The 26,004-nt window shown below is 39.5% G+C and overlaps 1 protein-coding gene across 7 annotated transcripts in view; it reads left to right on the top strand.

Moving 5' to 3' along the window:
• The window catches only part of HDAC7 (histone deacetylase 7), a 229,010-nt gene that overhangs the window by 85,717 nt on the left and 117,289 nt on the right, over positions 1-26,004 (top strand). The gene's annotated exons all lie outside the window — the stretch shown is intronic.

Consider the following 26,004-nt stretch of genomic DNA (forward strand, 5'->3'; position numbering starts at 1 on the left):
GGTGACAGCAACCCGCTGCGAGGGGAAACGGCGACTGGCGTAGGAAAGGAAAGACGAGCCCAACCGGGGTGCAGGGAGGGGGGGTCCCCCTTTCCTGCATTTTCTCCGCCTCGTGACTCGCCCAGGAGAAAGGAGTTGTGCGGCGGGGGGAGAGAGAGAGAGAGAGAGAGAGAGAGAGAGAGAGAGAGATTGAGCTTTCGTTTCTCCGAGGACGGCAACGGGGCAAGGCCTTGAACTGCTCAGAAAGCGAAGCAGCCGTAGAAAGGCCGAGAGTGAGGTGGGGTGGGGTGGAAGCCCTTTTGGCTGCTTGGAAACAGAAGGCTGAAGTCCCACTTGCGCGTTTTCTGGAATCCGCAGGAATCGCTTTTCAATTCGGTGGGACTCTCACTTCCCAGTAAGAACATTAGAATGCCGGCGTTCGAATCTGCTACACAGTCAGTCATCCCCAGCGGTGAAAGAATGGGATATGCTGGTGGGGGATGATGGAAGCGGTAGTTTGTCCACCTCTGGAATCTGCCACAGTTGAGGGAGGCTGTGGTGGTTTCTTTCACCCCATCCCACCACACCCTCTGCCTAGGCATCTATAATGCAAACACGTAATATTGAGTGGAGTCCCTATAGCAGGGTCTGTTGGGGTGCCCCTTTCCAGCTAAATTTAATTGACGTGTTCTGGTCCAGGAAATCCAAGCAATTTCATACTTTAGTTTTACTTTGTTGCATAAAACTTGACTCACTGGCCTCAGCCATCTGAAATTCTATGTTGATTTTATGCATTAGCATTTAAAGAGTTTAAAGAGTTCGAAACCCTTATTAGATCTCTGTTTTTCTTCTCTAGCTTCTCTCCATTTGTTTCTTTTTATGTTTGTAGCTCACCATAATTCAGGGTTTGTTTTATTGATTTGGAAGAGGGAAAGATCTTGTCTTTTAGGTAAATGGCCCTGATTGTCATTAGTAACAGAGACACAGCACTTAAACATCTACTTATCCTTTGGGGGCTATATAAGACAGTATGATAATCATCCAGGGATTTACTTGCTTTGGACTTTATATACTTCACCTGGACATAGTGTCTGGCCCTTCTTACACCAAAGTTTGATTGGTCTCTTTGTCCTACTCTCCTATATTGTCTGGTCCAAAAAACTGAATTTCAATTTGGCTTTAATATGCTTTGAAACTAGAACTGTTGTGATTTTCCCAAACATGTGTGACTACAATACCCATTATTGGCCCAGGGATGAGAATTGAAAGAGCAATATGTACAGAGATTGCCAACTGTCCATGTCATTTTTTTTAGGGGACCATGTACCTTTTCTGAATGAAAAGTTGTAGCTAATCACTGTTTTGCTTTTTCTAAGAGATTTTCTGGTTATTTCCAGTTTCTCTCAATTAGTATGTTTTAAAAGATCCTTCTGTTTTTAAAAAGTCTCCAGTGTGCACATACAAATATGCATGCTTTACCAAGACTGTGTTCTTGATAAGGAGAAAGTATTCCTACTCTGCTGATTAGCAGAAGTTCTCCATCTTCAGCCATTGTCCTCTGTGGCTTGTACTGAGACTGTTCCATTATATACAAGATGGGTCAGGGTAGCATGTTGCTCTTGTTGCAAGCTTGAGAGGAGCATATGAGTGTTAGTCTTGCCTGATACATGATTTTATAACTTGGTGGTAAAGAAAAAGTCAACATACTTCAGGCTTTGGTAAGTGCTGGGTGTGCACTTAGTAGAGAGACATATAATGCTTTATTGTTAGGGTTGTTATGGATTCCCAAACAAGATACATTTACATTGGTCAGGTGGTCAAGAAGAAGGATCTTCAGAAATGTGGAGGACCTCTTCCTGGGAATGAGAGTGTGTGAGGACCCATAATTGAGCAACGTGCCCCGATGCATTCAGTGGATGCTCTGGCCTCGTTTTGTGCTATAGTTTGCCTAGCAAACTATACAATTAAAAATTAAAGCATGGGGGCAATGAGAACCAACCCAGTCATTCAGTAGCAAAAATAAAAGGTTATATTCTCCTGCTATTAATGAAGTATAACAGCCTGATTTCCTCTCAGAACATCTGCATTTAAGAGAATTTTTGATAACTGGGCCGAGAAACATTTCAACTAAGTTTTGAGATCTGCTTATTGGAATAGATTTGGTACTAGATGAAGTTTTTAAATGCAATCATTGTGGCTAATATAAGGCAGATGTTACTGATGGCTCATACCAATCATTCCTTTTTGGAAAAAGGGAAGACTAATAAATTCATGAATGGGAGAGGCTGCTGGTTATCTTGCTTGTATTCCCTAACATTTTTCCCTCTCTTTCTTGCATCTCTATCATTAACAGATAAACAGTGCATCTAATATTTGCCCATCCACAGGATATTTAATTAAAGCCTGCTTGCATAATGTGATGATTCTGGGTTTTTTTGTATGTGGTGGTGATATTCAGCCATGAGCTCCTCAAGGGCAGGGATCAAAGTAGCAGGTGAAAATCTTGGGGGCTTCCCCAGCATGTTTCATATTTTCAGCTACCTTCTTTCCATCCTAAGTGCCAAACGCTGATATGATTCGTTCTCATCTCAAGTAGAATTGTATGGGGTGTTTGCGGTTTTTGGAGAGCTGATCATTGTTTAACCAAGGAGCATAAACGGAAACTCAAAATCCAGTCCTAAGATTCTAGACTTCAGTCCTGGGCTTCTCTTCTCAACCTGTGTGTCTTCCCTACTCTTCTTCCCCAGCAACTGGAATCCACAGAGCTCTTATCTCCTGTTTTTATAAAGCTCTTCTGGACAGTGCATTTAGCCTATGAGTCCTTTCGTGCTAGACTTTTATTCTACAGTTGTCTTATTTCTGGTCAAAAATGTTTTCATCTCCCGCTCTTAACTTTCCTCTGTTTTCTCACTTTTTCTGCCATTTTTTTTTAAAAAAATTCCACTTTAAAATGGGGTGGGGAAATAAACCCAGAATAGCTGTGTAACATCTTTTGATTGGAAGTACAAAGAGACCTCTATCTGAAAACAATTGTTTTTTTCTGTGAACGTTTCACTTTCTGCAGATTCTAATCCACAGGTGTACAACCTGTTGGGGACCTTTTGACCCTGATGGCTGAAAACCAGTGGCATGGTTTCCTTCTGTTCTGAAGTGAGAAACGGATGAAAAGCATAGTCTAGGTTCTTAAAAAAAAAAAAAGCCATGTTACAAAAAAAAAAAAAAAAAGTCCTCAAACCTATAAAGAAAGATTCTCCCAAATCCCAAACTTGGAATGCAACCTCAACTGTCTTTAGACTCGACTGTCTTCTCCCACTACTAGAATTTGTATACAGCTTGTCCTTGATGAATGTCCACAATTGGAGCCAGAACATCCATAGCTAAGCAATGCTGTCATTAAGTGAATTGTGTTCAATGTTCTGACTTTTTTTTTTTTTTTTGCTGTAGTCATTTATTGAATTATACGGTTATTAAGTGAATTCAGTTTTCCCCATTTCCTTTGTCGGAAGCGTTCTGAGAAAGTTGCAAATGGTGATCACATGACCCCAGGGTGTTGCAACTATTATAAATATATGCCAGTTGCCAAACCTCTGATCATTAGGACCCTGCAGTGATCATAAATGCAAGGACCAGTCATGAGTCACTTTTTCAGTGCCATCACAACTTTGAACAGTGATTAAATGAACAGTTGTAAATTGTAGACTCCCTATATTCTTGTTCTGTATTTTCTCTCTAGAAATCGCCTTAGAGGTTGCATGTTAGCTTTCCAATGCAAGGAGTTTCCAGCTGGGGTGGGGGAGCCCAAAAGCAAGAAAAACCTACTTAAATGTTTTTCTCCTGTAAGTTGGTAACTTTACTTTGGATCTTGGTCTCAAGACCTAGGTTCAGTCTTGATACTTGGCTATGTCTGCTAATGACTTCTCTACAGCTCCTGTGTTTACACAGTTGAGAGCTTTATGGAGCAAATCTGAGTATATCCTCTCAAAAGTGAGCCACATTGAGTTCAGTAAGGTTTACTTCCAGATAGCACTGCAGCCTTATCCTATATAAAGCTATCTTGCTGAACTGAAAGCGACTTTGGAATAGGAACGCATAGGATGGTCTGCTATCTTTGTAATCTGCTGGGGAAGGAGACTTCTGCTTTTCTTGCTTCTTCAGGGAAAGGTTGGAAAAGGCTCATGTATTTTTTTTTCTTCTTGATATAAGTTAGTTCTGGAGGAGCCCTGTCCTCCTCCTTCATGCCTGCTTGAAGGCAATTCAAGACGTTTTGCTGTGTCTTTGGCTCTTGCTTCATCCCAGTCTTTCCCATGCGTATGTTGGCTGCAATTGCTTCATCAAGTTTACTCCCTCTTCTCCAGCAGTCCCAGAATGGCCCAAGCAACAGCCTCCTGTGCTTGCAGTCTGGTTGGGTAAAGAATGCAAAGGAAGATGGGGCTGCTATATATCCAATCCAGGAATGGAGAACTCAAGTTTGAAGTTTCTGGACTCTTATCCTGAGCTATTAAAAGTGTAGGAACTCCTTCCCCTCTATCTCTTCCTTGTATCAGAAAATAATCTCATTGCAGGCTAACAGCCCTTCCATATGTTCCAACAAAAAGTAATCTTCCTCTAAGCACCAGCTGGACTATCAACCAGAGTTGTCCTTCAGAGCTGAAGTTTAACTTGAGACTTTAAAAACTGAATTCCAAAAAAGGAAAAAGGGTGAAAATTGAATAGCATGTCATTTTCATTCACATTTCTTGTTTTTAATTTATAAGCCAAAAGAGGGTTCTTAGAATAATGGGTGTTACACGGATTAATTTCACCCAGGCACTTTAGGAAAGGGCTGCTGTTTAGTGATAGAGTACCTACTTTGAATGCTAGAGGATACAAATTTACTCTGCAGAAGAATATGTGGAAGAGCTGGTGCTAGGCCACACAAACCCACGCTGACTCAGTGTGGATCTACTTTTTGCTAGCCAAGCTGGGGGTATGATGACCTCTTTATTTAACAATCTGCCTGATGAATATATCAGATTACTTGCCAGCTGAGCAGTTGTTTTTTTTTAATGTCATTGATATGCTGCATCCCATGCAGTACTGTATTTTCTACTGTATCTTTAGTTTATGGGTTAGGTCTGCCTTTTTCTAAACAAACGCTACTTTTAAAAGTTCTCAGGTTTCATATAGCCATGATCTAAAATAACTTATAGCAAACCTGGGGATATGAGTGACTCTTCTTCTCTCTTTAAACCCTGGCTAGTTCTACATCTGTGACTATCAAACTTGGGAGGAACCACTTACAGCTAAGCTTTGTGTACAAGAATGAAGCTGCTGAGCTGGCATATTTTGCATATTCCAAAACTCCATTTCTAGAAACACAGCTCTAGCCTGAAGATAGCCAGATGCAAAAGGGGCATGGCTTTCACTAATAGGGAATTTCCACAAATATTGTCCATCAGGTCATGCAGTCTGTTTGGCTGGAATGCTCTCTAAAATTATTAAAGGTGCAGATGTCTAGTGCTGTTCTGAAGGTGAACAATAAGTGTGTGGGGGAAGCTAGTTATAATGATGTGCACACACACACACACACACACACACACACACACACACGTGTGTGTGCGCACACACCCAAATATACACACACCATGCCGTCTTCTGCATTATGTGTGCTGTCTTCTGGGTCTTTCTCTCCCTCTCACACAGAAATTCTGCTGATGGCAGGATATAGAAGCAGCTGTATTCATTTGGACGGCGCTTGGAAAACTACTCTGCAGAGAAGCCCAAAACATAAAAGTAGCCTCTTAGAGGCTTCATTGTTGTGGATGTTGCTGTATCAGTGATCTTCCACGCCGGAGAGGCTGGGGAATTCCATTGTCATGGCAATTCTGTGAGGAAAATGCGTCAGAAGCACTCTCTATGTTGTGTCTGGTATCTGTGGTTCCCTTCTTAGGCTTGGGTTGCTAGAAGCTTTGATCCACTTTGGGGATCAGGGATCAGATGGTGTCTCTGGGGTCTGTTAATAACAAAGACCTCACCCGCTTCATTTGGTAAACTCTTGGAGAGAGACACCCAAAATGAATGACGGAGCAGAAAACTTCATTTCACATTGCTTGAGCTTAACATTTTATTTGATCCTGATACTACTAACTGTTTTCCATGAGTTGGAATGGGTTTGGGGAGAGAAAGATAAAAAATCTGGCATGCAACTTCGGTTCTCAATATCCTCCACTTTATATCGTGTGTGTGTGTGTGTGTGTGTGTGTGTGTGTGTGTGTGTGTGTACATGTGTATAATAATCAAACTTAATAAAATGTCTAGTGAGAGGAATTGGTCAAAATACTCCTGGTATTTAAAAGTTGGTGATTTTTTTTCCAGTTTTGGGTGGTGGAAGAGGAGTGGTTATGTCCTTTATATTGATTTTATTTGTGAAAAGAAAAGACCTTCTGCCTGGGGTTAATTTGCCAATGAAGCTCCTCCCTCCCTCCTTACCTCCCTCCCTCTTGGGTGGGGGGCTATTAAAAATCAGTGGTAGGTCACACGATTGGCTTCAGGGGCTTTGTAGTTGGCATCTCTGGGTATAGCTAAGAACTGCTTGGAAGTGTTGAGAGTCATAAGCAATCAGCATAGACCAGGGGTAGGCAACCTTGGTTCTTTTATGACTCTGTGGACTTCAACTCCCAGAATTCCTGAGCCAGCTATGCTGGTATAGGCCATTCTGGGCTAAATGGAGCAGAGATCTCACTATGTAAAAGGTTCCCATATTGCCTATTTTCCATCAAGAAATTCAAAATGATATAATGATCTTTTCAGGTGAAGAGAACCATGCAGGCCTTGTTCTGTGCATAGGAGATCCTAGTTCTTAATGACCCCAGAGTGTATGACTCAGATGGGGGAAGCTTGCATATCTATAAGTTTATGTGTCTAAAGTTCATTCTGAAACACATTCCACAACCTACATGGGGGGAATGGTATCATTTTTTTTATGCAGCATTTCTGGAAAATGCCAGGTAGAGAGGCTGGATTTCAACACTGAAATTCAACCATTTTATTTGTTCTCAGAAAGACTGGTAGGATTGATCTGCTTAATACTGTATTGTTGTAGAAGAAGGTTTTGCCAAACCACTTCCATTTTGCTGCCAAAAGCTATATAAAGTTGATATCCGTGAAGTCACAAGGAGTTGAACTTATGTTGAAGTAGACTTTATGGAAATAACTAGTAACTGACAGATTCCTCTGTTTTCATCTGGGCTCCAACCAAACTCAGGACCACTTATCTTGTGGCTCACAGAGTCACACATTTGAGAATTGTTCAGACAACAGGACAATATTTGTCTGGCGATGGCTGATATGCCTGATTGCTCCTCCTGCTGAAGTAACTGATTTCTGCTCTCTTTGTCATCTGAATATAGCATGCAGAGCAAATCATAGACTCCTTAATTGGTTTTCATATTGCTAATAGTCAGCCTCTTGACCAGAAGTCCTCTGTGCTGTTCATTTGGGCAACATAATAGACCAGAGGCAGGCTGCAGGAAACTATTTCCACTCAGCTAAGGGGCAGAAGAAAGAATGATTTATTTATTTACTTACTTATTTATTCGTCAGACAAAAATTACAAATTTGAATGAACAAAATGAAAAAAAAAATGTGACGGGCGATAGGCACGTTTGCGCACTTACACATGCCCCTTTAGGAATCTCTTAAATATGGGATGAGGTCCACAGCAGTTAAGTTAGAATTAAAACTGTGAAAGTTAGTAGCTGAGGCAACTGAATCGGATAAGATATTCCCATGATTGAACACAGTTGGTATGTTTATCACTACATAACAAATCTAAGTTATTTCAGTGTGGTGTGTATCGTATAATCTTTTATGTAACACCTAGATCAACCTTCATACCTTCAACACAGGGTCCTTAAATACACAAGCAGTAGCTCAGAAGCATGGTTCCCGTGATGTATCCTATTTTAGATGACAAATGTGGGGTGGAGGGGGAGGAATCCTGTAACTGAATGCTCTGACTAGATGGCCTTGATAGGTTTTTTTTTTCTTTAAAGGCCTGCCCACCATCCCATGGCAATGATTTCTGACTGCAGCACATTTTCCACTTCACTTGCTCTTTTTAAGTGAACTATGTGGAAAAAGAGTAACTGTCCCCTAATTATCATATCTGATGTTTGCAAATGGCTCAGAATGCTTGAAAGTGTTTCAAAGGCCTTATCTCAGGGATTTTCAAACTTGTTCAGGCTGCAGAACCTGTTGGTTTTTTTTTTTTTTAAACTTATTTCCCGGAACCTCTGATTAAGAGGCAAAATTTTAATAATGGAAAATTGGATGTGCTGAAGTGAATGTTTTTCTTTTGGCCCTTTGTCTTTCATAGAACCCCTAGAGTTCCATGGAACCCAATTTGAAAAAAAAAACTGTCTATTAAGAAGCAAGTCAGTATTATTGTACAGATTACAAGGAGGGAAACTAAAGCTGAATGGGAATGGTAAAAGTGATTCAGGGTCTTGTTCAGCTATGAAACTGTCATTATGTTAGCCCTTTTCAACTTCTGTATCCTGGAGAACCCTTGAGGAAATTTTTCAGGTTACAGGGACCCTGCATAATTTTTTTAAAAAAAATTAGAAAATGTCACAATCCAATTAATTTCTTTTTTTTAAAATAGATATTTTATTAAGTTTTTATAGTTACAAATCTTTAGTGCTTAATAAACAACGTGTTGTCTGGGTTCACATATTTAACATTGATAGTAATACAACTTCCATTCCTACTCTCTACTCCATTTTTCTAGCCATTTGTAAAAATTATCCTGTGTTTGGAAATATTCTATATCTTCTTTCCTTTTCATTTTCAGTGTAAGCCTATCCATTTCCGCACACTCCAAAATTTTCTTAAATGTGTCTTCTTCCATTGGTGTTTCTTCATTTTTCCAATACTGTGCAAATGTAATTCTCGCTGCTGTTAATACATGTAATATTAAATATATACATTTTTAGTCATAGTTCTCTGTGATTATACCTAAAAGCAGTAGTTCTGGCTTAAAATCTACATATTTTTTGTAACATTTTCTCTAACCATATGTGTATTTTTGACCAAATTTCTTTTGTTTTAGGGTATGTCCACCAGAGGCAATAGTACGTGCCTGGCTTTTTTCATTTCTAACTTACTCTGTCTACTTTCACATCTAAAATAATAGCAAGTGACAGATGTGACATGTAAAAATTCCCCCCATTGCGATTGTGTGATGCACAGAGTAAAAAAAAAAAAACCCACAATATTTATTTTTTAAGATATCTCTCACGAAACCTCTAATGCCCTCTCATGGAACTGTGGGGCTGCATGGAACCCAGTTCAGAAAGGCTGCATAGCATGATCTTGTCCCTGATTCTTTTTGTTGCTGTTGTTCAATATTTTATTAATTTTTTATAGTCACAAATCCTTAATATTTTAACAGCAACATATTGTCTGGGTTCCAGTGTTTAATTTACTAATACATGTTAAACTCCTTTCTCTCTACCTCGTTTTTCTAGCCATTGGTAAAATATATCCCATGTTCTAAAATATTCTGAATCTTCTTTCTCTTTCATTTTCAGTGTCTGTCCATTTATGCACAATTTAAAATTTTCTTAATTATCTCTTCCTCTGCTGGTAATTCTTCATCTTTCCAAAGTTGAGCAAGTACAATTATCGCTACAGTTAATACATGTAACATTAAATATACACATTTCTTCTCATAATTTCCTACAATTATACCTAACAAAAATAATTCTGGCTTAAAATCTATGTGTTTTTTAGTCATTTTCTCTAATCATATATGTATTCTTGACCAAAATCTTTTGGGTTTAGGGCATGTCCACCAAAGAGGATAATATGTGTCTGGTTTTTGTCTACATTTCCAACAATTGCTAGACATATTTTTAAACATTTTCGCTAACTTCACAGGTGTTAAGTGCCATCTGTAGAATTGTCCCTGATTCTTGTCACCTCTATGAAAGACTCAGTGGTAAAGACAATGAAGCAACTCCACAGACACCCAAAAAATTCCGTTAGCTGAAACGTTTTTTAGGAGAAAAAGTGATTATTTCTTATTTGATTTCCACAAACCAATTGGTATACCTGCAAAAGAAATTGGGTTCAGAGTTGTAGTTAAAGATACTGAATAAACAATGTGCTAAACCACATTTTATAAATCACAAAAGTTGCGTTCGTACAGCATACTCAACCTCAGCCAAACAAGTTACATTATGGATTAGGGTGATGTGTTTGCCTAGCCAGAATTGTAGCTCACATGCTAATATATTTAAATAATCTGGCACATTCTCTAGACGAATTAGTGGCATAGTGGCCTAGTGGTGAAGACACTCACCTCTTACTCGGAAGATAGAGAGTTCAACCCCAGGTAGTGGCATATATTTCTCTCGTACAGCGCAAAACAACACCCTGCTGCAAACTCCATGTAGACTTCAGGAAGGGCATCTGGCCAGTAAATGCTCAACTCCTGCCAGTCACCCTTACCCTGAATAAGGACTACAGGGAGTTCTGTATAGATAGCAGTGAGGATTCAAAAGAAACTCCTTTCTATCCTTCCCAAAAAGATTACTTAAAACTGCAATTTATTCACTGTTGATAAGCAATTGCTGAAATCTCGGCATCCCCATCTAAAGTTGCAGCTGAATACTTATATTTCTAATCACACAAAGCAGCTAAGATGGCAGGTATGACGCAATGGTTGCATTATTGCTGGAGAGATCTAGGTTCAAATCTCAGCTCATACATGGTCAATCTTAATTGGAAGTTTGCTGTCAGTTTTAAAGGAAACCCCGGGGGGACTAGGAGTACAAGGACAAGTCAAATATATTGACACCTTTCCCTAGAAAAGGAAGATGAATTTATTAATTGTAAAGGTAATGGATCCTTTAGCCAAGCCATTTCAGGATTTAGGTTTCCCTGTACAAACCTATGCAGAGTTAATTTATGAATGAGTATCTGTCTTCCAGTCCAACATACTGACAGAGCACAGTGCTAGGTAAGGCAGGAGGAGCAGGGAAAATTTGGTTCTCCAAATATTGCTGAATGACACTCCCAAACATTCCATGTTGCTGAATTTGGTGGTAGTTGTAGTTGAGCAATATTAGAGATGAACTTGATGCCGTATTCTCAAATCTCCAGTCAACACTGGAAAACAGGCAAGGTTGTTTCTAGGTGCTAACAAAAACATTGTTTTTTAAAAAAATTAACCACCATCCTTCAGTTTTTCTTACCCTGCTTGGATTTATCTTTCCTTTTCCTTGTCTTCTCAACCCAGTGTCCCAAAAGATTTCGGTGCCCTAAAAAACTCTGTGACAGCCTCACTCCCATTAACATTTAGGTTCAAATTCCAGCGATATGAATCAAGAGACACATTTAAACAAAAACAAAAACCAAGCACCCATTAATACATTGTGCCCTACAGATTTATTTTATTTTATTTTATTATTGTTATTTGCTTCTTCCTTTTCCCACGCCCCACCTATCACAACTTTTGGATGGCAAAGATTGGCTTCTGGGCTGACCCAGTTGCCTAGCAAGTGGCTACTTTTAACCCTTGACCTGCAAAAGGGTTAACTGACTGCCTCTCTGCTCCCATCCCTTCAAGGTGTGTTTGAGAATTTTCCAAGGATCATTAATAGCCGGGCATCTGGGTTCCTGTAGCTATTTATAGTGTTGACAATAAATCAGTTAGCCACCTGAGCCTGCCAAGCTGACTCTTGCTAGGCTGGGTTTGAATATTGTTCGGAAGCATCACACACACTGCCTCGCAAACCAACTCTTGTTCCAAACCAAAGAATTCTAAGACTGGGTTTGGGAAGACAGTTGGAGAGCCTCTGGTTTTTCTGAAATTTAGGGCTGTGGGATTTCAGTTGAAGTGCTTTGTTTCCTTATGTGGCTTTTCCACCCAATAATTCAAGTTCTCTGGGCAGATTACAAAGAAAAATAATAAAATGTAGTAATAAAGAGAGTCTCAAAGCCTGCAGTAACATAAAACGTTTACAGTGCTAAATTTATTTATTTATTTAGCAAATTTATATAGCTGCCCATATGCAGAAAAAGGGACTTACAAGCAGAATAATAATTAAAAACCATATCACAATATAAAAATATTACTTAAATAACAAGATATTTTTTTTTAAATATAAAAATATAAAACAACCCTAAGTTAACAGAAATGATGATTTCTGCTATCATATAGGGAGATACATACATACACACACATACATACATACATACATACTGTACATACAAAGTATATATAACATACATAAAACTGGATATCATCAACATATGTGTGCAAATCTCCCCCCTCTCATGCATAAAACTAATTATTTTATTGAGATTAGGGGATTTTGGGGAATAAGATTGGGCAAGGAACAAATCCTTGCTTTCAGCCTTTTTTCCACATTTTTTAGTTTTTCTCCTCAAAACCTCCCAGCTTTTTTCCATTTGGAAAAGCTGAACATTTAAAATCTCAGATTAAAATACTAAACATTACTAAATAGTTACATTTTTGCAGATAGTCATAAAGTATGGATGTACCACTTCAAGACATAACAAAATCACCAGCCAGTGAGAAACCATCTAACAATCACAGACTTACTATGATTGGGGGATGGTTTTGAAAGCTGCCTAAGCCCACAGGTTTAACTAACTCTCAGAACTAATCCAGTTTGTTTCCTGTTTTGCCTGTTTACCCTGACCAGTTTAAAAGAAAAATTTTTTTACAGTCTCCTCAAGTTTTGATTCTTTCTTGAAAGTTTCAATTTTTTTAAAACCTGTATGTTAGTAGCATGTGAGAAATATTACAGGAGGTCTATTGGACATTCTTTTTTGAGAGACTGGGCTATAAACCAATTTATAAATATAAACATTGGTAAACAATTGAAGTTGTCCCCTTATACTTAGACTAAAAGCCACATAGGCCACCCTTTATGTTGAGGTTTTCTTCACAATTGTGTGCTGTATTATATCTCTATCTGAATTATACTCATTATATATAGAAATCACATGCAAATATGGACATATCTTCACAGAACAAGCTCCATAAAGTCATTGTGAGCATCACAGAGGCAGAGGCTAAGAAGCACGTTCCTGTTGAAAAATTGGATAGAAAAGCATATTGTAGCAACATTTCTTAAAATATGGATCGTAATGGTCATACTTTTCAATCTGATTATCATAAAAGTCCTCTGGAGGGGGGTGGGAGAAAGAAAGAAAGAAAACTGTTCTATCAGCCAAACCATTCACAAGGAACTGCTTGCTACCCACATCATATGTTTCCATGGTTCTGCCTTTGTTTAGCACTTCAGAGCTTGGGGGGGCTGCGGGATGCACAGGGAGTAAAGATATTGTAATGGGATAATTCAGATGGAAGCAGTACAGTAAAGACCAACTTGTGTCCCTTTTGAGATTGTTATATTGTTCTGTTGTTATAATTTTATGACAACTTTTTAAATATAATTAGTCAACTCAAGGCTGCTAACATACTTAATGGTCCCACCTGCTATTTCTCCCCCCGCCCCACTCTGTGAGGTGGGTTAGAGCAGGGGTAGGTAGCCTTGGCTCTTTTATGACTCGTGGATTTCAATTCCCAGAATTCCTGAGCCAGCCATGCTGGCTCAGGAATTCTGGAAGTTGAAGTCCACATAAAAGAGCCAAGGTTGCCTACCCCTGGGTTAGACTCAGAGAGAGCGAGTCATCCAGCCATCTTCCATATCTGAGAGAGGCCTAAATCTCGCAGTCTCCTGCTTTCAAGGACAGCACCATCTCTATCTACATGAAACTGGTTCTCTCCTTCCATTCAAGGGAAAGCTTTAACTTTCTTCCAGTCTGTGAAATGCAAAGCCCCTTTGTATAGCTTTACACAAATTAATCTAAATATTATCATGGTGAACCGTCAGAATCTTAAAAATGATTGCCTGTCTTGGGCCAGACTTCAATCTGATTTTTTTTTTAAATTGTTGGTTATCACGTGGTCACCTTGGTACCTAGTATGTGGAAACTGCAAACACTCAGACAGAAAATTTGAAGTGATGCATGCGCTGATTCATGATACTTTTTGCCAGTCTGCACAAAAAAATTGGCCACAGTTTGGATTGGTGGGTGAAACTGCATTTCAGTTTGTCGTCATGGTTGCAGGTTTTGTTCTCTGAATATATGACTTGGACGAGATATGTTAACAAAGACAGAGCCCTGGGGTTCCAATGAAAGGCACTCTGCCTTTTGGGACTTGAACAGTCACATTGTGTGTTCAAACCAATGATGCACCAAACTGATTCCAAAGGTTTCTTCCTGCAGTGGCCTTCTCAAGTCTCTGAGGTGCTATTGCGCATGGTTTCCTCCCCACATCCTGTTGCAGCAGTCCTCTTTTACTCTCCAAGCATGCCAGTCCGGGCTATGTGTGATTTCGTGGATGGTGTCTATTCTTAGCCCACTCTTGAGTTGAGCAAGTCACATTGCCCAACAGCAGTCATGAGGGCGGGGAGGGGAAGTGCGATAACAATACTAGCTGTAAACACAGTCAAAGGAGAGATTAATATGCTTAACTCCAGCCCAGATGTTTTAAATTCACGGTGGTGCAGCTCATTCAACTGGAGAGTCATAAATTATGAGAATGTTGCTGAATCTTGGAGAGAGGAATTTTGTAGTGTGTTCTCTCTCTCTTTTTTTTTTTCTCTTAGAGCTGGAGGGAAATGGGTTCAGCTGTCTAGATAGTTATTTTTGAAATGAATAATCCTACACTGCTTACAAGAAGGCAGTTTACAGCTCCCCCCCCCACACGTGTTTTTACCCACATAGCAGCCATGGAAGGCAAGTTGGGCTGAGAAACAGTAACTAAACCGAGACCTCGATGACTAAGTGGGGATTTGAATTCAGATCCTCATTTCAATTCTAACCATGGCACTGGCACCTGGACTATATTATTACTCTCGGCCCAGAATCGTTTTCATTTCTTGTCTGCCATGTTGCATTGGAAAGAAAAGGCTGTAGCTTTCTCCCACTCCTCTGCTAGCCTCTTTGTTGGGGCTGTTTTTAAACTAATTGATTCTTTCTTATTGCTGTCACTAATCACTCCGATTCTCAAATTCTGTGCACGAAGAGAAAGTAACTTAATAATAAAAAGTGACTGTGAACTGTGAACATCTAGAGTTCCCAATGTTAGAGGAGACAGTTGCCCTGGTGTCATGGGATCACTGATTCAATAAGCTGCTCTATTGGGTTTGCTGCTCTTATCCACTGGATGTGTTTCACTGTGTTTAAGGAAACTTGAACAGCCTTTCCATCTCCCACTGATCTCTGCAAGAAGAACCGTGAAATTAGGTGAAGTTGAGAAGGGGACCCAAAATCATACAAATGAGTATCTGTGGCTAAAAGTAAATGTCATAAATGCGAACTGGGTTCTCCCGGTTCTTACTCAATGTGCTCAAAAGACTCTTTGTGTGATTTTGGTCACTTGATAAGATGGTATTTCTCTCTTAGGTTGTGGTGACTGTTGTACCTCCTCTGCATGCATCTGTGTTAACATGATCACCTTCCAAGCAGGAAACAAGCCTAGATTATATAAAAAAATCAGAAAGACTCATTTGAGGGATTATATTTTTGTTCATTGAGGTCATTCTGTACATTTCAAGTGAGTCTTCAGTTAATTTCATAATTTTGGGAAAGATTGGCTTTTTCTATCCTATTATAAGCTGGCCAAAGCTTTTCCAATAGTAAAGATAGCCTCAGAAAATCTACAGTAGATATGAAATTGTAACCTCTTTTCTTTGCTGCACTGAAACTTATTACCTTCTCAACTTCAACAAAAAAGTATTCATGCCTTCCCTTGCATTTGCTGTCTTATAAAGTGTAAAGGAAAGCCAATTTAACAGGACCTGAGAGGATCTTCTCTGTTGGGATTCTCTCACTTTTTCATGATAAGGAAAGGAGTCTGTCATCCTTCAGAATTGAACATGAAGATTTCCATTCCTTGCCAAAATAGAGAGAAACCCACAAATATCTAGGTTAGACCATTCAGGCTTCTGATCTTTTTTATTCTGGCCCTTCCAACAGTGCTGTTTAAAAGCACACGGAGCCATTGTGTTATTGTGGTTGGCACAATTGATAGGAAATTTTTCTTAATGTACACAGCTATGCTATCTTGGATGGGTTTGGATAGCATCAATGATGATCAGGGCTATTGCCCAAATAGATGGACCAAACAGTATTATTTATACCAACATTTCTTCTGTATTGGTTCTTCTTCTGAAAATGAGGTAGGCTGATTATCCAGTGCATCTAGAAGACAGCAACGTGGGGAAAATCAGCTTAATATTTTACTCAAAGATGGAATGAGCTTATATATTCTTTTATTTTTATTTTTGACAACAGGCACATTTGGTTCTATTTATATGCAAAATTAAAACTGCTGATGGACAACATTTTTGTTCCTCATTCCCAAATAGATGCTTGTGCTACCAGCTTTTCATGATTCTTTATGGGAAGAAAGTGCCTATTACCTCATCAATGATTTTGAAAAGAAGGAAGTAGAGCAGTGTATGTGCTAGTCTTAGGGGTCAAATCCCAGGTTTACAGTGATACAGTTTATAGTTCCCTGTACAAAATAGGAGTACTAGGGTGTGGAGAGATGCTCCTCCATTGTCAAGATTGGTTGAATTGGAACCAGAAGACACAGATTCTGATCCTCTTCAAAGGAAAAAAATGCTGAGGTAGTCCTTCAAGCTTTTTTCAGCTTTTGTTGATGACCTTCTGATTAGTCTCAAATAACTGAAAAAGTGTGAAAATCATGCACAATCCAGTATGCAGAGGTGTGGTTGAGCAGTTTTAAATACATCTTAATGGTCATATGGTAGGGAAGGAGATGGAGACATGTATAAGTACTATAATAAATTGGCTGTCTTTTGGAACCCCCCATCTCATAATTAAAGGTGGTCTTGAATATCTGCTCCAAAGTTCTCCCCTGAAGCTTCTGTCTAAAAGTGTCATTGACCACATAGATTTTATAACAGCCATTCTGGATTTTCAGGTTATTGCTTTTGCTCCGTGGTCTTTTGGAAGAGACCATGGTCATCTGTAAAGGACCTCTGAACTGTTAGAAATTTTTAAGTAATGGCTGTCCCATGAGATAGAGCAAGCATTATTGTATATGGAGAAAGACTTTTTATTCAGTCCTGCAAGCTGCCTTTCTGAGTGGAAAGTTGCATTTGTGTCTCCCCATTGGGTTTTCGGGTGATGAAGAGATAAGGATGCTAGAATGGGTCTCCTTTGCAAGAGATGAGCCATGAAAAATGGAGGTGTGGAGGAAGACAAGCAGGTTCCTTATAGCAGCTTTATCCATGCCAGAAGAATTGTCACCTGCAATCTGTTCCTCCCACAGCTGCAGCTGGCTCCAATATGGAAACTGTTTTCCCAGGTTTCTGCTGCAGCTTTAGATGTGAATGTTTTGTGCATCCTATCAGAAACACCTCCTCCTCAGGAGCCAGTGGGAGGAAGGCTATGTAATTCTCACTGTGTCAACATAAAGATGGCAAATTCCCAAATATTTTTCTACATTGAATGTCCACAATCCTGTGCCTTAGAGTGCAGCACTTCAGGCTGGATTTCCAAAATCTAGATGCTTATCAGATTAGTGGTTCAACATGCTGTGTGAATCCAGCTAATGTGATTTGTAAATTTGGATTGATGCCTTATGGCAGTGGTGGCGAAACTTTTAGAGACCAAGTGCCCAAAAACTGGCCCCGCCCCTGCTCCACCCCCTGCCCCATCCCCACCCCGCCTGCCCCCAGGGCCAGTCACCACCTTCAGGGCCCGCCACAGATCGCCCAGGCAGCCCAGCACCATTGCGGCTATGCCCTCTGCCTGCGCCTGGCAGCATCAACCGTGCGTGATGTGTGAGGGCAGAGTCTTATCTACGTTGCCTGGCTACCATGTCCTTGGCTGTGCTGCTCCGCGCAGGCATGCTCAATGGTGACTCTCCTCCAGGGGGGCTGCTGGTGAGGAGGGGGTTACAGGAGGAGGCAAGGCTGGGGCAACGGCATGTGTGCCCACAGAGAGGGCTCCAAGTGCCGCCTCTGGCACATGTGCCATAGGTTCGCCACCACTGCCTTATGGTATTATCTGAACAAGGCCAGTGTTGCTTGTCCAGCAAACTGTGGATTAGCACAAAATATGATCACAAGATCTCTTTTCCCCAAGGCTAAATACATCTCTGGTCTCTAAGTTATATGTAGATTTGGTTTATTAAGCGATAGTTGGCTTTGTTTGATTTTTGCTTAGAATGCTTGAAAGCTCAGCTCAATTATGGGTTATTCAAGAAATGATGCTTAAGTTAGGTACAAGTATGAAGTACAAATCCAGTAGTCTCATTCCTTCTGTATGGCTTTCATTTGGATTTGGATTCCTTTGGATGGAATGCCTGCCACACAGCAGCTAGGATCAATACTAACATCTGGTATGGAACCTGAACCTGAATCAGTTTTTGATTATTACTACTGTAGTGTAGTGGTTAAGTGATAATATGTACATGGAGAAGATCTGAAATTCTGTTTTCCAATCAACAATAGCAATAGCACTTAGACTTAGATACCTCTCCAGAGTGCTTTACAGCACACTCTGAGCAGTTTACAAATGTCAGCATATTGCCCCTACCAATCTGGATCCTCATCTTACTGACTTCAGAAGCGTGGAAATCAACCTTGAGCCAGTCAGGAACGAACTCCTAACTGTGAGCAGACTTAGCCTGCAATACAGCCTTCTAACCACTGCGCCATCACAGATCCTACAATAGAACTGGCTGAATTAATTTTTTGCCAAAGCTACTTCATAGTTTATGTTGTGATGATATAGTAAGTGAAGATCACCCAGATTAACCAAGGACAAAGATGGGATGTCAATGATTTCAAAATAGTTATGAATACATTCAATAAAATCTGAAAAGATTCAAATGAATCTGTTGGGATTGTCCTCTTATGAGTCCAACCACTGCACTTTGTACTAGCTGCTAGTTTCATCTCCAAATCTAACCCCATGTAGATCATATTACAATAATCCAACCAAGTAATGATCAAGCCATGATTTATTAAGTGATGATCAGGGCATGGGTTAGGCTCAGCAGCTGACGCACTAACTGGAGGTGGACAGTGTTTCCCCTAGCCACAGTTTGCACCAACTTTTTAAGTAGAAGTTAAACAGTGTATTATGTTTATGGCTAGAAACACAGCCAGATGTTTTCACTATTTTTGGCATTTTTAATCACCTATTGAGTCCTTTCCAAAGATCTGGGATAGGCAGATGTTGCTGTTGAATAATATAGTATAGTATTGGACTGGATCCTGCATTATTTTTATTGCCTATTGATGACTAGTAACTCTGGCTTAGTGGGATTTAATCAGATATTGTTTTGCTTGAACCAGATTCTCATAATCTTTAGACTGATTTCAGAGTGCCGCTTCTATCACTACAGTGGACTGTTCCCAATAGGTGCCTAGTCTGGTGTGGATATTAGTGACTATATTAGACAACAAATCCACAAGTTTTTTTCTGATATCTTGGCAAGACATCACTCATTCTAACAGCTGCTGTTGATTCTTCTTGTTATGCAGTGATTGTTTTCAATCTCAAGTACAGGAGGAAGAAAATAATCAGGCATTTGGTTTTCTTCTCTTGTTGTTATGCCTAGCTGTAGGGATGGCAGCTCCCAATGCTGATTGCAAGAGGCATATTCCCCAGTGGGAATTCAGTGCAGTTTATAATTCTGTACCTCTACTGTCTAATTTTTGGAGTTCCAGCTCCAAAGTTCTTAAGTTCTGTCTTGCGGGCCCTAGAATTCTGCTGGAGCATTTGTGATAGAAAGTTCCAGAATCACGATGGCTGTCCAGAGAAGCCTGTTCCTTCTTCCACAGCATTGAATAGTTATTTTTGGTCATTTTGACAATTCAGAAACAGTAATCTGTTGTGAAGCAACTGCATCTTTGACAATCCTGTAGAAAGAGGGTAAATTGAATACCTCCTTGCACCTCTATTCCTATTCTGTTTTTATCTTTGCTCTGGATTGGCTTTTTTATGTGTACCTTTTATAAAATTTAATAAAATTATGAAGAAGAACAGAAATGTATGTTCTGATCTTTGTGTTTGCAGGTATATTTGCCAGTGTGCAACCAAAACTAGCTGTATTGTAATGTGTAGAAGCAAAAAGTTAAAAAATTGGGTGAGTGAGATTCAGTGTTTCAGAGAACAGTATCCTTTCTTGCCTTTTCCCATGACTGCAGGAATTAAGATATAAATGATGTGGAATAATACAAGGTTAATTAATTGTGTCACAAGAGGAAATTAAGTCACAGAATGCAGGTTATCTTGGCATAGATTTTAAGTTGGCATAGAAATACTTCCTTTTTATTGCGTTTGATGAACATTTGGAGATCCAGTTGAGAGGATTGCTGATAGTTCTAATTGGCTGCTTGCTGTAGTAAATGAACTGAAGGCTATTACCTGAAGCTTTAAAACAATTAAAATGTTACCTTCTCTTGGATTAATACTTCTGAACATGAAAGTAGAGTGAGATTTGTAGTTGTCATATTTTTTCTAACTATACAGATAGTTCTATGTCAGACTGAGAGAAAAGGATTTCTTATATATACATATACACATACACACACACATATATATGTATATATGTATGTATGTATATACATACATATACACACATATATATGTATGTATGTATATACATATACATTTACATATACATACATATACCTATACGTATACATATGTGTATATATGTGTGTGTATATATATGTATGTATGTATATATGTATTTTCCTTTTTGTTTCTAGTTAGAAGATGCTCATGGTTTTTGTATAAACTGATAAAGCTTGGCTTCAAACAAGTGGGGTTTAAAATTGGTGAGACGATACCTTGAAAAACCTAATATCTCAGTCTTCTAGAAACTTACAAGTTTTCTTACAAAATTTGAATCTGGTTTAACGGTTTAATGGTTTAGTGAACCACAGGCTATGATCAGAGATCATTACTTATTTTCCTTTTTGATAGGGAGGCAAATATTAAGGTATACTCTTCTTCATTAAAACCAACCAAAATGCCATAAAAAGGGGGTGTGAGCTTCAAGTTCACCAGTTTTCTCAAAGAGTTTATACCTAATCCTAAATCCAAGTACATGTTTTCTATTAAGGAAAGTAAACTGGTGTTATCTCTATGTCCAGTCCTGGCAAGCTTTGATAGGAATACTTTGTTTGGGTTAACAAACAATGTGGACAAGTTTGAAAAGGAATCAGAGGAAAAACACTGAGGATAATCAAGTATCTAGGAGAGGAAAGGGGAAAGCAGCGGATATGCTTGTTCTCAAGAGATAAGATTAAGATGTTGACATTTTAGCATGGTTCTTCCCCCTACTGCACCCCCCAGCATCAAATATATGCAAGATGAAACATTTGTCCTTTTTTGTCCTCTGAGAATAGGAAGATAGATAAATTAGATTGGACCTCCCCCACCCAGAAATAAACATAAAATATATGTAGACACTGCAAGGCATAGAGGCTATGGATAAAGGCTGAGCTGTCTCATTAAAAGTTGTTTCCATTTCTGTCATTTAAAAAATTCTAATGAGATGAGACCAGGATAAGGGGCAAACAAATCTGGCTATCTGGCTTTTTCCCAATTGTATTTCCCCATTCTTCTCTCATATTCTTTTGCTGACATAAAACAACAACAAAAAAAACAACGAATGGAATTCTCTCCTCCTCAGTGCATGTTAACCAAACACACCAAGACTACAACTGTCCCTCTCACAGAGCAGGTCACGTTGCCTTTTCCCTTAAAGTCAAGGCTATTCTTTCCTTTAAAAGAGATTGAAGCTTTAGTTCAGCATCACAAATCTGACTAGATATACAGGAACTCAGATCCAGACATTGAAAAATTAAAATAATAGAAAATACTTGTGACTCGGGTTTTAGATTTTGGCAGTGGTTTGCTCTCCAAGCTCGTTTCAATTTGGTTTCTGAATGTTTCATTACCAGACTAGGTAACATCATTAGCAGAATTTTCTTCTCCTATTTTCCTTAGCCAAAAAATTGTCTTGTGTGCCAGTGTGGTCAGTTGGTTGTGTGATTGGTTGTTTGTTTGAAGCTATATTTAAATTCTGAGCAGCGGATTGGTTCTCTTGTTGATTGGCACTTCGAATGGTCTAGATTCTTACATATTCATATGGTGGCTCTAGATCCGGCATGTCAAACTCACGACGTATCGTGACTTTTCCCCCATTGCCGGCAATGGGGTGGGTGCAGTTTCAGTGTGATGCATCCGGCCCGTGGGCCGGCAGTTTGACATGCCTGCTCTAGATTAATATGCTTGTTCATCGCTCCTTTGGTAGAATACCAGGCTTCAATAAATTCATGTGTGTGGTGGGTGTTGGCATGCCCAATAATTTTTGGATTGAAAAATTAAGCATTGAATACCTCTGTCTGGATAGCTCGGTTTGATGGGGGTCACTTTTTTCCTTTGCTTATTCTTTCCCCAGGTTGCTTGTTTCTTTGCTGGGGTTGTCCTTGGCAGCCTCTTTTACCATTATCTTCCTTGGAGTCCCGAAAGATGCAACTTTAAGTCCCAGTGCTGTCAGAACAGCCAGTTCATTCTTAACGGAAGAAGTCCAAGAACATATCACCACACTGAGTTCCAAGAAAGGCACACACAGGGAGACCCCATCTATCACCGGCTGTCCAGGCTGCAGCCTTTTTTGTGGCTTTCCCTGTGAGAAGGGAGAGACACAACCGTCTGTGCTCAGTCTTTCCACACCTTTCCAAGGATGCATTAAAGGCTAAAGCTTCTGCAAAGACCCTTAGCTTGTTTTCCTGCATAAGATCCTACAGCATATTTCTACACATAGGCTACATGTCTATGTAGAGAATATATACATGCAGTTCTTCACTCAACCTTTTAGGAAATAAATGTCTAGGGGATTAACTGTGAGATAGTGACTTGTAGTGAGCTTTACCTTCTCCAATTTAGCCTGGATGCCTTTAAGCTAAAAGCTGTACGATTCCTCTCCAGTATGGCTTTGCCAAAGAATTCAAGGAATTCTACCCATAATAATATGAACAGGAACCAAATTGGTGGAAGATAGTTTAATCCTGGCCCACAAAATTAATAGGCTAATGCTTAAAAATAGTGTGAGGGAGAGCAAAGATAAGATCCAGTTGTACAGAGGTATAAATTCTTTCCACCTATGTAGAATAATTTTCTTTGCTAAACCTCAGGCTTGATGAAGCCAGAGTTTTTCATAAAAAATATGTTTCCCATTTTGGGAGCATCACGTTAATATGTTATCTTCTCTCCCCCCCCCCGTTCCTGGTTATATAAACAAATTTAATAACTTGAAACCCCAAAGACTCACAAAGGAGCATGACCAATTCATGAGAATCAAAAAGCTCCCAAAACTATCCTATGGAGATGGGAAAGAAATTCAGTCCCCTGATATTCAAGGATAGATTTAAGATACTCCTTAGTATTGTAAACATGAAAAGATGAGATGATAGGTTTCTATATAGCTTGGCATACATTTAATAATGTGCTAAATGGTTGGGCGATATTATTAAATGGATCTTTTAATCACTATTATGTGTATTTTTAATTGTCCTTTTTTTAAAATCAATTTTTGACTCTAGGTGACTGCCTGGACAGGTCTCTGCGGGGGTGGGGGTGGGGGTGGGGGAGGGACGGAGAGGGAGAGGGACTGGGCCAAGGTAATGCAGCTGGCTTTGTATCTACAGCGGGACTAGAATTCCCAGTCTCCTGATTTCTAGCCTGATGCCTTAACTACTACACCAAACTGGCTCTATTTGTACTATTACTGTTTTATTATTCTTAGTACATTTTGCTGAATTTCCCTGATAAAAAAATTACATAACAAAAATAAGTAATATAAATTGGTTTTATCAATTGGCATTCATTCTTCATTCATTCTCTGTCTCAAAATCATCTGTTTCTGAGCCTAGATTCCACAATAAAGAACAGAAGAAAACCATTGCTTTATGTCCTTTTTTGTGAGCTTCCAAAACTGGATTAAACGGATGGGGTTTTTTTTTGTGGCTTCTACCCTTTCTTCCTCCCTTGACTTGGTTTGTTCCTTCTCATCTCTGCTTTTCTATTTCCAATTGGACTTGTTGCATTAGAGTGAAAGCCTGCAAATAACAGTATGTTTTTCTTGTACTTGATATAAGAGTAGACATAGTTGAAATAATAATGGGAGAACCAGAGGAGAAGATGATCTTACTTAATGGAGAAATAGCTTTGCAAAAAAATAACATGTTCTTGACACCTGCGCCAGAAGATTGTGCTACTAATTCTGTTTATTTGGGATTACCTGCTTTTCCTCCAAAGAAGTCACCTCTTCCCCTTGACGTCTATTACACACCTTTGTTATAGATTAGAATGAGAGATAGCCAAGGGCCCAAATATAAACTTTGCTATCAAGCAGGAAATTGATTCCATGTCTCCTGGTTGAAGTTCAACATACAGCGATAGCTTTCTAGACTTTCAACAGGCAGAGAGCATTCTTGATCAGGGGAGAAATTCTGTGATTTATCGTGAACATTGCAAGGAATGGTTTCATGCTGATTCCTTTCCCAAGTTACTTTGCTCCTGCTTTTCAGACTATACAACATATCAATAGAGTAGAACAGGTATTCATCATAAATCCTTTTAGCATCAGTACAATATGAACATGAAGTTATATCAAAGCGAGGAGGCGCCTGAGTTGTAGGCAGTACATAACTTTTTTTTTAATGGATGTTGGTATTTATATGTAGAGATCTATTCAGAAATAAGTACCTTTGTTTAATGAGCTTGCTTCTAAATATGTTAAGTTATAATAGTTTATCCCTTAGTTAATTATGAAATTGTCGAATTGGAAGATATCTCACTTCTTGAAATTATCCATCCTACAAAGGCTTCACAAGTTCTTTATGAGCTCTTTGATGGAGTAGATCAGTGGTGGCGAACCTTTTAGAGAGCGAGTGCCCAAACTTCAACTCAAAACCCACTTATGCATCGCTGGGTGCTGGGTGGGCATGGCTATTAAATGGGCATGGCTACCAAATAGGCATGTCCACTGAGCTGTCGGCTTGTGCTCACTCGCTTGCTCGCTCACTGTCCGCTCCGACTTTTGCTCGCTCTCTCGCTGTCTGCAGCAAATGCTGCTTCCACCAAAAGTTGCTCCTTTTATAGCCTCTTGCCTATTCCCAGACTGCGTATGCGCGGAGAGCTGCGCATGTGCGGAGAGGAGAAGGGAACAGCTCGGCCCAGCAATGGCTCACGTGCCACCAGAGATGGCTCCGTGTGCCACCTGTGGCACGTGTGCCATAGTTCGCCATCATGGGAGTAGATCATAAAAGATATAACAGACTGGTTGGCCCTTTGGGGGTCCCTATTATATATCTGTATGAATTGGTAGGCTGGAGTTTCTTCTTTATATCATTAGGCACATCCACAAATGTTAAACTTCATATACCTCATGAACTGTTTTGAGATGTTGGGGGATCTTTATTTTGAGCTTTTCATAGTATATCCTTCCATTTTCAATGATTAAAAAGAGCAAACTTTTTTTACTCTTTTTGGAAAGGTGGGAATATCTAGTGCAATTTCAGTGGAAGGGGATGAATTGGATTTTTGGTAGAGATGACATTTTTTGTATATGAATGTTGGCATAGTTGAAGGATGAGAAGAATCCAGAATTCTCACTAGCTAGTTTTTTCCTATGCCTACTAGTTGGCAGTTTCTCTAGAGCAGGGGTAACCAACCTTGGCTCTTTTATGACTCATGGACTTCAACTCCCAGAATTCCTGGCTGGCTCAGGAATTCTGGGCGTTGAAGTCCACGAGTCATAAAAGAGCCAAGGTTGCCTACCCCTGCCCTATAGCATCCTTTCTTCAAGCGATGTCCCCCAAATAGATTGGATTCCAAATCTATTATTCCCAGAAATACATGACCAAACTCTTTGTG

The sequence above is a fragment of the Crotalus tigris genome, unplaced genomic scaffold (genome assembly GCF_016545835.1).
Source record: "Crotalus tigris isolate CLP2741 ecotype Arizona unplaced genomic scaffold, ASM1654583v1 scf7180000018445.1570621, whole genome shotgun sequence".
Lineage (NCBI taxonomy): Eukaryota > Metazoa > Chordata > Lepidosauria > Squamata > Viperidae > Crotalus > Crotalus tigris.